The sequence below is a fragment of the Mya arenaria genome, chromosome 4 (assembly GCF_026914265.1).
Source record: "Mya arenaria isolate MELC-2E11 chromosome 4, ASM2691426v1".
NCBI lineage: Eukaryota > Metazoa > Mollusca > Bivalvia > Myida > Myidae > Mya > Mya arenaria.
This window is the reverse complement of record NC_069125.1, coordinates 17,186,927-17,201,338: the sequence shown is the minus strand read 5'-3', so window position 1 is coordinate 17,201,338 and position 14,412 is coordinate 17,186,927.

Sequence of the window (14,412 nt, the reverse complement as noted above, 5' to 3'; positions counted from 1 at the left end):
TTATAGATCTATCGATATATTTCATTTGTCCATAATTATATTGTTCGGTTCGTTGTGTCTGAACAGCAGTGTCATATATTGATCCGGTGCAATTTGATCTGATCTGGTTTAACGTTTACAATTGTCCGATAGAGTAAATAGATTGGAGTCGGGCGGAAAATAATCAGATAGATCGGAAAACCGGAAATAAACTGTTTTGTTATGCACAATGCTCTTCCTACCGTAACCAAGTGTACGAAAGTAAAAACGACAATGGTATTGATAATTTATCTTTTATTTATGACATGTCTCAACATGTCTAAAGGTTTTTGGTGTTCATAGATAGATGCATACATATATGCTATTAATGATTAAATATATACAACAATCAAAGTCATTTTGGTAACCGATGGATCAACGTCTGTTTTGCTAACTTCATAAACATTAATTTGTCTGACAAAAGTCATTTTGACAGAAGCTATATTACTGATCACAGTCTACCTAAAATCACAATATTCCATTGCACAATGCACATTTCAAGTTGTACAAACACACCCACTTCATGCTGTGATTGTTCAGTACGGGATACGGCTGTCTTATAAGAATCAACAGTTTTTTCTGTGCTGTCATATTTCTCAACGTTCTGCATTTCGGTTGACCGTTTGCTCTCTCTTTCTCTCTCTCATCTGCCGATGCCATTTGACATCATGCGATCTGCGAGTCGTTTGGCTCTCATACAAGTTGTTCTGCGCGGAAGTCGTTTTGTTGAATTCACACATAAGCCTGTAAAATATACAATCACCATGGTGTTAAAATTACTTGCTTTAAAAAGAGCGTTAGTATAAACTATTTCATAACAATAAAATTAACCTTTCACCATACAATTGGTTTCGTTTTAATTCGGCGTAGCATACATAATTTATTGTCCGGAGTACATTCTGTTTGAAAACATGTACTAAATTGGATTCTTTTTTTAAAGAAAAGTTACTGAGAATCGATAATTATCGGCTTAAGATAAGCAATTACTTAGACAAAAAATAGTTATTAATTTTGTTATAGCAAAAGTCTTATCTACCTCCATATACTGTATCTATTCATGTTTAGGGAATTGTGCCCACAAAACAAATAAATCCAAAAACATTCCGTAGAAACAACATCCAACTATTTCCACCATCAATTGATTTTTCGTTTCTTCTCAAAACTAGTTCATTAAACACAGTGTTCTGTTCGAAATACATGTCATTAATTTCGTCCCCTATTAGTGACAATTTCCGAACAACTTCTTTTTCTTTTAATTCCATGTTTACTAGTATGTGTAACTCGAGGAAGTACAACGTTGTGAACTAAATATTCAATATTTATATATTTGATACATACATGTATGTTTGATAAAAGACGCAATATTTATTTCGTTTCGCTTAAGAAAACGAAGACAAATCCAAATGCGTAATACAGGTTATTTTGATAGATAAAACGTTCGTGCCAAATATAAAAATATGACCTATATTCTTTTTAGATATAATGTTGCTATAATTGGCATGGTTATGCCCAAATCAAGGGAGAAACCCATTCAAACTTGATATGTTTGTACAATATTAACAGTAAATGATTTATAGTAATGACATAAGGCAAACAAATAATGAACGAAGAGAACATGTGAGCTCTTCACTGTAGTGATTAAGTTACCTTATCAAGTTTACGCTGCAGGTGGTTTACATGGGAGAAACCCATTTTCGTTTCTCAAAACCTGTGCGGATTGCTATTATAGTACGTTATAAAGGTTTTACAGAAAGCAATATGTTAAAATCATTTGTGTTGTTGTCTTATCCTAGTGCGTTATCTTGGCTAGCGTGCCAGATGGTTGGAAACACGTGATTTATCTTTTTTTACATTTGTGTAAAAATGACTTTGAAATATGTTTCTTTTTGCAAATATCACCAAATTGCGACGTAGTTTACTGATGTCATAGGGCGAACTGATTTTATTTCAATTTTGACGAATAAGAAGTCCTTTATAAAGATGTTCTAATTAAATTTGTGAAAGATAATCTTGAATACTTATACATTCGATTGCGCTCTATTGAAATGCCACACTTTTATCTATGTAAACTCTTACCCCTGTCACACTAGACGAAAACAATGAAGACCGCACTAAGTCCTGGCAATTTCGACGAACGCAGCGCGGACGCAGTGAAATTCGCAAAAAATGCTTTACACAAGTTCATACTACGTCCTTACTGCGTCCCTGCAAGGCATTCACTGAGTCTCACATGTTCGAAATACGTTCTTACTGCGCGCATCTTTATGCGCGCACCACGTCCAATGCGTTCTTGATAAGCGCGCACCACGTCCAATGCGTTCTTGATAAGCGCGCACCACGTTCAATGCGTTCTTGATAAGCGCGCACCACGTCCAATGCGTTCTTGATAAGCGCGCACCACGTTAAATGCGTTCTTTGTACACTCTTACTACGACCAGGAAGACTGCACCACGCGCTTACCAATCAAGTGCTTATCACTTCCTTATTGCGTTCTAATTACTTGAATTCATTTGAAAATCTGATCGAGATGGAATAACCGTGTTTTATTTATAACTGGCCTATTTTTCTTTCATATCTAGTGTTGGTATAAAATGAAGTTATAGGGGAGTTGAATCCAGTATTTATACATGCTCATAGTACAGAACCTGACAGGACTTGGTAAGAACCTGATGCAAACGTGTCGAAGACGTGTTAAGCACCGAAAGAACGTATTAAAAACCGAACGAGGTCATCTACAACGTGGCACGAACGTACCATAGTCGTAGTAAAAGCGTGGACAGGTTGTGGTGAGAACTCCATTGACGTAGCAAGAACACAATGACAACGCGATGAGAACGCCATTCAATATTTCCAGTCCAGTACCACGCTTGCTCTAGGTCAATCAAGCACCTACAGGGTTTTACTTATGCCTTCACTACCTTCATGCTCTCGCTAATACACTCTTATTAACTTCTTACTACGTCCTGATTCGATCACGTCATCACTACGCCCTTTTTCAATATGTTCAAAGTCCGCTCACGTACTTCACGTCCATAAAAAACACACCACGTTCTTACGTATACTACGTTCCTTCTACGTTGACCAAGTTCTGACTGAGTCCTGTTAGATTTTTGAGGACGTAGTGGGAACGTGACTGAGTGTAATAGGAGCAAAATGAGTAAAATAAATAAATAATGGCACGTTGTTGCGCATGACGCATCTAATATGGGGGTGCCATATGATATTTGTCTGCACGCCAACTTTCAACCCTATCTGGTGTGCAAGAAATATAGTTCTCGTATTGATAATTCTCGGAAAAATCTTTGCTCATTGTTTATTCCATTATTTAAATCTGACGTATCATAAAACATCTTTGATGATTTGTCACAATCATTCGCATGAGAGGCTGAGAGTTTCGGTCATGTGTTCGTTAACGATCAATCTACGTTCCTCAAACATTCGACATTCGTTTACATTCAATTTACGATCCCAAGGAATTCGACAATATGTACGTTTTCAATGAGATAGATATCTCGAAATTGTGTTAGCCTGCATTCAAGAAACCTTTTTGTGCATTTGAAAACGAAGACAAAGGGCTCCTTTTTCTAAAAACTCATTTCATCACCAAACTAGGTAGAATTTTGTATATGTTTTAATTCTCTTTTGCAAGAATCATTGAACAAAAGCCGCAACACATATTTACAGTCATCTGCACACAATTAAATCGTAAAATTATGATAAATTTAAGAAACGGTAAAGAATTTTTTTTTTCCTTTCTCGCCATTGTAATGTGCACAGGTAGAGCGTAGGTTGATGAAGGAAATGGCCAAAAAACAAACACGGCATCATCATTATTTTCATCATCATTTTCATCATCATCATCATCATCAGCAGCAGCAGCAGCAGCAGCAGCAGCACTGATCTCTTAAGCCGAGTGCTGCATCTATGCTGGCATTGAGAATAATTCTGAAATAAATACAAGAGACAAAATATAGAACGCTGTATGTCTGACCATAAAATGGAAAGATCAGAATAATACCTTACTTTCCTGACTGAAATACAAAAGCAAACGTGGGAAGCAGTTTTCATGCATATAACAGAGTGTATATAGAAATAAATGACACTAAAATCACACCTACCTATCAAGTTAAGTTCTTTTCAGGGAAGACAGACCATTTAGCAAAGAAATACATGAAATGTCTCCTCGACGATGCCCAAAGTATATGTCTTGCTATCCTCTGGCGTTTTAATATCTTGGCAGCGTTGTCCTCCATTTTTTTTCTTTTTGTGGTATACTTTTCTTCCAATTCATCCGCTATATATCTATATCTATTGGCAATTGAACGGCACGCTTCGGCATTCATGTGTATATCCATCATTGAAATGAAAGGATAAGTTACTGGGCGCTGTACGATTCAAACTCACACAATTCGTTGATTTAAATATATATATAAAATACTTCATGTGTTTAAGCTCTACAAATTTACATCAAGGGGTCGCGATTGATCAACAAAAACAACAATCTAGCCAACTTATTGTTTTACTTTAAAAACATCTTCTCTGAAACTGCCAGGCCATATTCACTGAAACTTTACAGGAAGCTTCATTGCATCGCCCTCTACAAAAATACAACAATGCATTGAGATTGATCAACAACAACAACAACGACAACAAAATGGCCGACTTACTGTTTTGCTTTAAGTTAAAATCTTGATAGTTATGTAAAAATTACTCTTGAAGCAAGGGCAGCAAATCTTGCTATATTGGTCTTTCTTTCTGTTGAAGAGTGCATTGTCTACTTTTAGTTTTTTTCTAATTTAAGTAACAAGGGATTATATGTTATATCTTATTAATTCTTCGAATCAGTCACTTCTAAGGTAATAATTGTCCATTTTATAGGTTTATAGGTTAGGAAATATCATATCTCTTCAATTTGTAGAAGAATTTCATTTTTACCAAATGATGAATTTAATAATCAGACTTTTCCATTGAACTACATGTAGACCATTGAAGTTTACAATCTTTATCTTTTACATGGTTAGTGAATACACAGGACTTTAACTCTCAATAGCAGATGGGAAGTCATGTTGTTGGATGGAATTTGAGACATTGTTACTATAGGCTAGTCAAATTATAGGTATATCAAATCCACATAGGTTATAGCAATTATATAATTGTGTTGGAGGGTGCACTGTCCTTCGTTCCTTTTGTTTTACACTTGAAGATACAGTTTTGAAATTTGGATCATATGTTCAGCTTTGAAAACAAATATTAAACTACAGTGCAAACTCACTATGTCGACGTCGGATATCTCGACTTTCCGGTTATGTCGACTTTCTTCTTAAGTCCCGAATTAATTCCTTCTTAATCTATAAAATAAATCTGCTTGTGTCGATTTTTCTTTCTCGATTTCTTCGCTATGTCGACCTCCTATTTCAGTCCAAGTGGTCGAATTGCACACATTTTCCTTGTCCCTTATATGTCGAACTGTAGATCGAGTTGTAGGTGCGAAAATTGTTATAAAGGTTTACAGCATGTCGCTAAATTACCGTGCGTGTCAAAATAATAAACTGTCATAGTTAGAGGTTAATTGTGTGAATAATTAAAGTTGATTGTTTATGTTTTTGATTAAAGAGTCTTTTGTTGATCAAGCTATACATTGAAACGCACAATTTAGGTCGACGATGACATCATCGGAAAATTCGACAACATTGAACGTTATATGACGAAGTAATTTCTTTATACTGCAAGTAGAAAACCAACGGGAATCATGACCCCCTTGTTTTAAAAGCACTTGGTTCACGGCCTTCCAAACACCTCCTAAACTTCGTGTAAATATTTGATACCGAAATTGCGAAGAGAAATACACATAAAGTATAAGAAAATCTTGTTTTAGGTTGTTTCAAACCCACGCCGGTACAGTCAATGAAAACAAAACCACATTCCTCAAGGACTCATATACAAACATATAGATGCCACAACCTTTAAGCCTTTTGTTGAATCGTGTTACTAACACTATTCAAAGTCGTATACTTCAATGACAATATTTCAGTATATATCAACATCTGGTGAAGGGCTCCAGCCGTTGGTATCTTATTTTAACACTCCAAATGATTTGCCGCACTTGATTTCGTCATACAAAAAAGTGCATTTAACAAAAACATGAGCGAGACGCGGTAAAATGTTACAATGAGGACTGCAATACCAAACTGAAAGTAATCACAGAAACTCAAGTTTTATACGGAAATCGGGAGGTAAGATTTAGAAGGGTTTTCATTCACATTCATTTGGTGTAGCCAAAGACTCTGTTATATCCTTTGCAAGTGATTCCCTTTGGTCTTAATCTTTATCCACTATTCCATGTACATATACACGATAGGGTCGTATAATATGTCAAATTTGTTCTCAACGAGTTCCCGTCTTTGTGTGAGTGTTGCTAAGGCCTGGACGCTAAACACGCATATGTTGTGAACATAGTGACCCGCCCGACAAAGCTTCCGATCTGAAGACACGTTCCAACCAATTAAGTAGAAATTAAACTGCTTTAAACCTGGAGCATCTGAAAACAAAATCTTAATATTGTTATTAATTAGTTTTATTGTATTACTTTATAATAACGACAATTCAATGTATTAATAACAAATCAAACAGATCATCAGATTTATGGTTGAAACACAATTACTCAGATGGAACAACCAGTCATCTCATTCTATAAGAAGTTAATGATTGACACCAAAAATGGGCAATCTGAATATATCTAAATTGTCCGGTTATCGCAGTGGTAAATCGCTTCTCACTAGGGCGACCCGGGTCCAATACCCAGCTTGGGCGCATGTGAGTTTGGTTAGTGAAGCCGGTCACCAAGCCGGACAAGTGGGTTTCTCGGGGTACTCCGGTTTCCCACACAACACAAGACCAAACTCTTGCGTAACATCGCCAACGAGAGTGACTTAGTACGAGCTATCATAACTTGCATCACAATCGTTGTAAAATATATTATGTTTAGACTAATCTGATTAAAGTGAAACAACAGAGTAGGAAACCAACACAGAAGGAAAGGTTCAAAAACCCAAATTCTGATAATAATGTTAGTGTTTCAGAAGTCCATACATACCGCAGTCACTTCCCGGGGTCTGCAGAATGCCGTTGTGGTACAGATTATTAAGTGTTGCCCAATAATATTGGGCTGGAAACATAATATCGGACATCCAATTGAGTAATTATTTTGCCTTTGTATCCACCAATTCCCAATCCACAAACTCCCGAGTAAACACATTAGTACTAAAACCGTGAGTAGGCTTGATACCAAAGGGAGGCTTCGATTTAAGATCTTGTGTATAGCGGATGTATCCAGACTTGGTACTTTGTTCAATAACCAGGAAATGCCTCCTTTTAAATTGAATATGCTTCTCCGGCCAATTCGAATGAACAATATTCTTGCCCTTGTGCGACTTGAGTGCCTCAACAAGTTCGGAATTTGTCATTAATGGAAAACTTGTGGCAGGAAAATGGATGAGGTATTTCCACCGATGTCCGCTATTAACAAGATCCTCAATGCAATTTAGTTCGGCGCGAATTTCAGTGACACTTCCATGTACCACTATTTCCCTACGAGAAGTAAGAAAAACATTTTTATAACCATTGGCTTGTGCATACACTGCTTCGAAGTCTTTACTTGACAGTTTGCCATCGATATGAATACAATAAATATTTTGTGGACGGTGTATAATATACAGTAGTCGCTGAAGCTATTCCACGATTTCATGAAATGGAATGTAAAATGCGACGGGAAAATCCGTGTCCTCTTCTGTTCCGTATGGCAACTGAACGCCTTTTGCCTTTGGAGTTTCACTGCCAGCAAGCTCCTCCACAGTATCGTATTTTATGGTTGGAAGATGTGCAAACTATTTGTTATTTCCCTCAAGGTAGTCAATTGCTCTCTGCATCTCCTTGCGATCGGATGATAATAAGTTATTGCAATCAAATTCGTTTAACATCAACGTATGCCAATGATTAGTGAAGTGAAACTCTCTCATATACCAAACATGTAGATAAGCTGCAACAAACACAAGAAGCTTCAACACAACAATTAAACGATACTTTCTAGATGCAAAACAGTAGGCCAGTTTGTCTAACAATTTTATAGCAAATATTTCATTCTTATCTCTATGGTAGCTGCATTCATAAACGAGGTTGAACAAATTTCATATACTAAATTATATTACCGTGTATTCAACTTCCAAAAGACAATGAATAATCATTTAAAACGCACGTTAAAATTCTACAATAATTCATACACCTATATTATGAATGGTGTAAAATGAACTGGTAATAGTTGCCATTATCAATATTATTGTTTCCTACCGATTACGTTATATTAGAAATGTGACCCATTACCATAATTTTACACTCGCAACATATGCTATCAGTATCAACATTTACTCATGTATTGATTAATAAATTTTCTTCATAATATAATGATTTACCTTTCAATATTTTTTTCTTGCACATCGGACAGGCATTTCCGGTAAATTTTGCCATTGTTATACCCCACCTCATGCCAGATGAGTCACGTGCAACATCCGACACTTATTATTAATTTTACCCCATTGGTAAAACTATTAAAACATTAATTAAATATGGAACTCAAATAAAAATGTAACTTTACAATAAATAATTTTATTTTCCAAAATACAATGAATAATATCTAAGAACGTGAGTTATTCAATTGACATTGAAAAAATAAGTACCATGACGTCAGTAAACAACGTTTAACGTCCTTTGCTTCAAATGTACAAACATGCCTTTCCGGTTATAGAGGATCTCTCACGAGCAAGCGTATAAAACACACTATGATTCAGCTAGTTCAAGAAATATGTAAGTAAACTTTCGGCGAGCTTACTAACATAACTCATGGACAAGTTATATACAAATATTTACATACATACTTGAATTTCTGAAAGATAAAACTTGTGTTCATTTTGCATGAATCAGTCGACCTTTCGTTGCCTTTGTAGGCGGAGTTTTGCAAGAAAGCAAAGCTCTGATTGGGCGCTGGTAAAACACCGTGAGTAGGGATCTTACTACGATCTACTTTTTGCTAAATATAGCTCGGCGCATTTACACAGACAACTGATAAAATGACATTGTATTAAAATGTGTCAAGTTTATAAATAATTGACACGTAAAATCTCGAAATTCATTTTTCATCAAAAGAATGATATAATGGTATCCCTCATATATATTATCTTAAGATATCATAACTTCTTATAAAACAACATTTAAATTCATCAAATGATTGGAACCTGTCAAATTGGCCTTGTTTTTTTTTCGAGTAAGAAGAATTGTCTTAAAGTGTCAATTCGAGAAGACTTGCACATCATTAAACTACGATTTGGTGGGAAAACATTAAAAGACAACAAAATAATAGTATTTTGACGGGTTTTTGCCTGATAACTTCCATAAAATCATTGTGACAACATTTATTTTGCCCACTTACAATTTTCATGCATATGTAAAACAGGAGTAAATATATATCGATATTTTTCGTGATATAAACAAGAATATTACAAAGAAAATTATTATTACCACTTTATGTATTACAATAACTTTCAAATGATTAAAAAGAATATGGGATTATTTTTTGCAAATTATTTTTGGACTATTTATGCGGATAACAAAAAGAACGCAAGGCTTAAAAACCAAGGGCGACATTTACACTTGATCTCGCTTTGTTCCCTTTGTTGTAATTTAAGACTTGTTTTCGAACCTTATAGGTCGAAAAATAAAAACAATAAAAATGGAAAATGTAAATATAAACATAAGTATTGATTCTTTTTCCGCTAGCGCGGTTCATGGAAATGCAAAATCCGAGTGGCCGAGTTTTCATACTGCATGGACGCACAGAATATAAGAATCAATACTTAATCACCATGTATATGGTTATATTATGTACAGAAGTAACCCGTGGACGCATAATCGGGTATATTTTCTATACAGTTGTTTACACTACGATAAGAGCTCATCGGGTATCTCTCACGCACTGGATAATCGTAACAACTCGGCCATCTCCGGCAAGCTTCGGGAAGACCTCATTAATAGGATTATAGCTATAAAGAAATATAATACGAGCCCTGTTGGTTAATTGAATTATCATTAGGCTAAGTAGACCCGCTAAGTCGATAACGAAAATAATGTATTAAAATGAAAGATTTTGATTCCTGTCTTAACAACTTGAAATTACATCCAAAGTAAACGATGAACAGCTTGACACACTACGCCATGTGTTCAATGAATGATTTAATATATCCCTTTCCGACTGAAAACACATTTAACATATTCAATACGGGTGCCGCCACGATGAACTGTTTTTAAGTTATGTTTTTAAGTTATGTTTTATTTCAAAGATCACGTATGAATTAAGGTTAATATGGAAGCAGCGACCACTAACGTTGCATGGAAATAATTTGCGACGCATCGAATTTGATTTAAAATCTGGTGTTGTATATGCTCAAGTATATGAGTTTTTAAGCGTTGCCGACTACTTAAAACACACGCTTGGTAGACGACCTTAGCGCGTCACCCTGAACAGAACTTCCGCTTTCCAAAATACTAAAAGACAGGAGGAGGCGGAGATAATAGAAGAAATACATTTATATTTGAAAACGATGAAAAGTTACAACGGGGATGTGATTGTGCTTATGGCGTAAGCACTCGTCACATAGCAACGAACTAGAGCGAGGTGTTGAGCGATTTGACAGTCTGTTTATTGTCCTTGACTCTTGGGTGTTAAGTTAGTGGACTTTTATAAAAAATACTAACGTTCTTGGCACACAATAACTGGTTTTATCACGTGCTAGACTTTGTTTCCGATTCAAAATAGCCCTTTACGTACTTTTTCTTTATTACATGTATATGTGACACAACAGTATCACTGTTTTGCTTAAAAGGTAACAACGCCCCCGCAACACCCAAGGTACGTGGTTATACCGGGGATAGCCGGGAATATGGGCCGTGTTTTTACCTTTCAGGTGGCCCCGCAGTGCCGATTGAATGCGGTGGTTTTGTGTTTGGGCGAAAAATAGCGGGGAATTGGCCTTACCAAGGTCCTTTCGAGCGGTGGCATTTGGCGTGGATTTTTAAAGCAGTTCCTCCCCGCAGGGCGGGGATATAACCCGGGCTTGGCTGGACGGAAAGTCAAAGTCCCCGCAATTCCCCGAACGTGGGAGGGGAGGGGGGCGCGGTGCCAATTGACTGGTGCATGATCTTCCAGCTATTCATACCTTTATTTCTCATTATTTTTTTCATAATAAAGATATATTTGAACAAAGTAGTTAATTTAACATATATGTCATAAGAGGAAAACGATGTATTTTCTCTTGATTTCATAAAACAAACGTTCTTAAATCTTCATCACTATATGTATTTAAACATGAAAATGACTTCATGAACACACTGCAAGCTATGACGTCATCTATCCGGGTGTGACGTCACCATTTAAAAAAAATCTTAGTGTCTGTTATGATTCTTACTGGATACCATATCAGTATTCATTCTACTTATAAAAGCAACTTTAAACCATCTGATTAAAACAGTTTTTTTTTTAATTCTTCCGGTATTGCTTTGTGAATTCGGCAGTTGAAAAAGGCAGGTCTTTTCTATTATTTCATACCGCATAAATGCATTTGAAGAAGAATCTGACACCTGTAATACAAATACATTCATCTCCACAAGGAAATAAGTAAGTTATGATAACAAAGATAGCACAAGTTTCCTAATTCGTTGAATAAAGGAGTGTTTTTATGACGTTTCGTAACAGATTCTATATTTATACAATAGCCAAGCCTAATTTAACAGTAATATATAATCGGTGTATTCAATCAGACTATTTTTAGCTACTAAAATAGTTGTTAGTTAACTCTTGTTGTTTTTGATTTCCTAAAGGACTGCCCGCACCCATTGGCTGCACTATGGATTGACCCTTTGGATTTGAAACGAGGATGATGTAAGTAATAATGCGAGTGGCTTTGTGAAATCCATCATTGACATAAGCGGCGCAAATCGAATATTCCGTGGAATTAACATTTTTTGTACTACGCCAACGGACCATAACGATACATGGGCGTCATTCCCAGTGAGAGTATCAGATTGTCTTGCCAAGCGCACAGACCAAGTGTCACTCCAAGCATTGCGTGTTTTTTTTTAAAGTACAGCTGTTATTGCCATCGTGAAAATCACGTGTCCATAGACACTCATAATTATTATACTGTTAAATATCGTATTGGTAAAGATAGTAAATTATCTTGAATTTGAAATTAGTTTGTGTTTTAACCAAAATATACTTTGAATAATCGAAATGATATATCAAAACAAATATAAAAATGTAATGTAGCTAAAATCAAGCTTTACTCGCTCATGGTGACAGAGATCTGTTTTCTTTTCAGGGGAGATCACTGTGAAGGAGATTGATAAGATTCTCCCTGTTTTTCTAAACATGCGCCAAAGTGTAGTACTATCATACGGGACTCTCGTTTAACAACACTCTCAGAAGGCGATTAGTAATAATAGTGGCGAAACGGGAGAATGAACTTACGACCACTGGAAAAACAGTCACGTGTCCTACCATTAGACACGGATAAGCAGCTTTTTTTCTCAAAATTACCAAATTATAAAATCTTAACGGCCGCTTGAGCACCTAAGTGTGCTACGGTCGAAAAATGTTTGTTTTCGATTCAAAAGAAAAGAGTAGGGGTGATATTTAATATACAACTTAAGCAGTTTTATAGTCTTACATCATTAACATTATAAGTCAGTTATTAATGACAATTAATCTGATTAGTTACATCGTTCTTAGATCCAATTAAAATTTATAGATCGATCGATATTTTGTTCATAATTGTATTTTTCGGTTCGTTGTGTCTGAACAGCAGTGTCATACATTGATCCGGTGCAATTCTGATCTGATCTGGTTTAATGTTTACAATTATCCGATAGAGTAGATAGATAAGAGTCGGGCGGAAAATATTCAGGAAGTCGGACAACCGGAAGCAAACTCTTTTTGTTATTCACACTGCTCTTCTAACCGTACCCAAGTGTACGAAAGTGAAAACGACAATGGTATTGATGATTTATCTTTTATTTATGACATGTCTCAACATAAAAAGGTTTTTGGTATTCATAGATGCATACATATATGTTATTAATAATTAAATATATACAGCAATCAAAGTCATTTTGGTAACCGATGGATCAACGTCTATTTTGCTAACTTCATAAACATTTATTTGTCCGAGAAAAGTCATTTTGACAAAAGCTATATTACTGATCACAGTCTACCTAAAACCACAATATTCCATCGCACAATGCACATTTCAGGTGTGTTTGTTTTAACGAATTGTATCAACACACTCACTTCAAGCTGTGATTACTCAGTATGTGATACGGCTGACTTTTGAGAATCAATAGTGTTTGCTTTGCTGTCATATTTCTCAACGTTCTGCATTTTGTTTGACGATGCGTTTGCTCTCTCTCTCTCTCTTCTGCCGATGCCATTTGACATCATGCGATCTGCGAGTCGTTTGGCCATCATACAAGTTGTTCTGCGCGGAAGTCGTTTTGTTGAATTCACACATAAGCCTGTCAAATATACAATCACCATGGTGTTAAAATTAATTGCTTTAAAAAGAGCTTAAGTATAAACAATTTCATAATAATAAAATAAATCTTTCACCATACAATTGGTTTCGTTTTTTTCGGCGTAGCATACATATTGACCGGAGTACATTCTGTTTGAAAACATGTACCAAATTGAAATAATTTTTAAAAGAAAAGTTACTTAGTATCGATAATTACACATAATTACTTAGACGAAAACCCGTTTTTAAATTTTGTTATAGCAAAAATATAACCTACCTCCATATACTGAATCTATTCAAGTTTAGGGAATTGTGCCCCAAAAACAAATAAATCCAAAAACAGTCCGTAGAAATGACATCCAACTATTTCCACCATCAATTGATTTTTCGTTTCTTCTCAAAAATAGTTCAATAATCATAGTGTTCTTTTCGAAATATCTATCATTAATTTCATCTCCTATTAATAACAATTTCCGAACAACTTCTTTTTCTTTTAATTCCATGTTTACTAGTATGTGTATCTCGAGGAAGTACAACATTATGAACTAAATATTCAATATTTAAATATGTGATACATACATGTGTGTTTGATAAGATACGCAATATTTACTTCGTTTCGTTTAAGAAAACGATGACAACTTCAAATGCGTAATACAGGTTATTTTATAGATAAAACTTGAAAGCCAATTATAAAAATATGACCTATATTATTTTAGATAAAATGTTGCTATAATTGGCATGGTTATGACCAATTTATTTTAATTAAGAGAGGAACCCATTC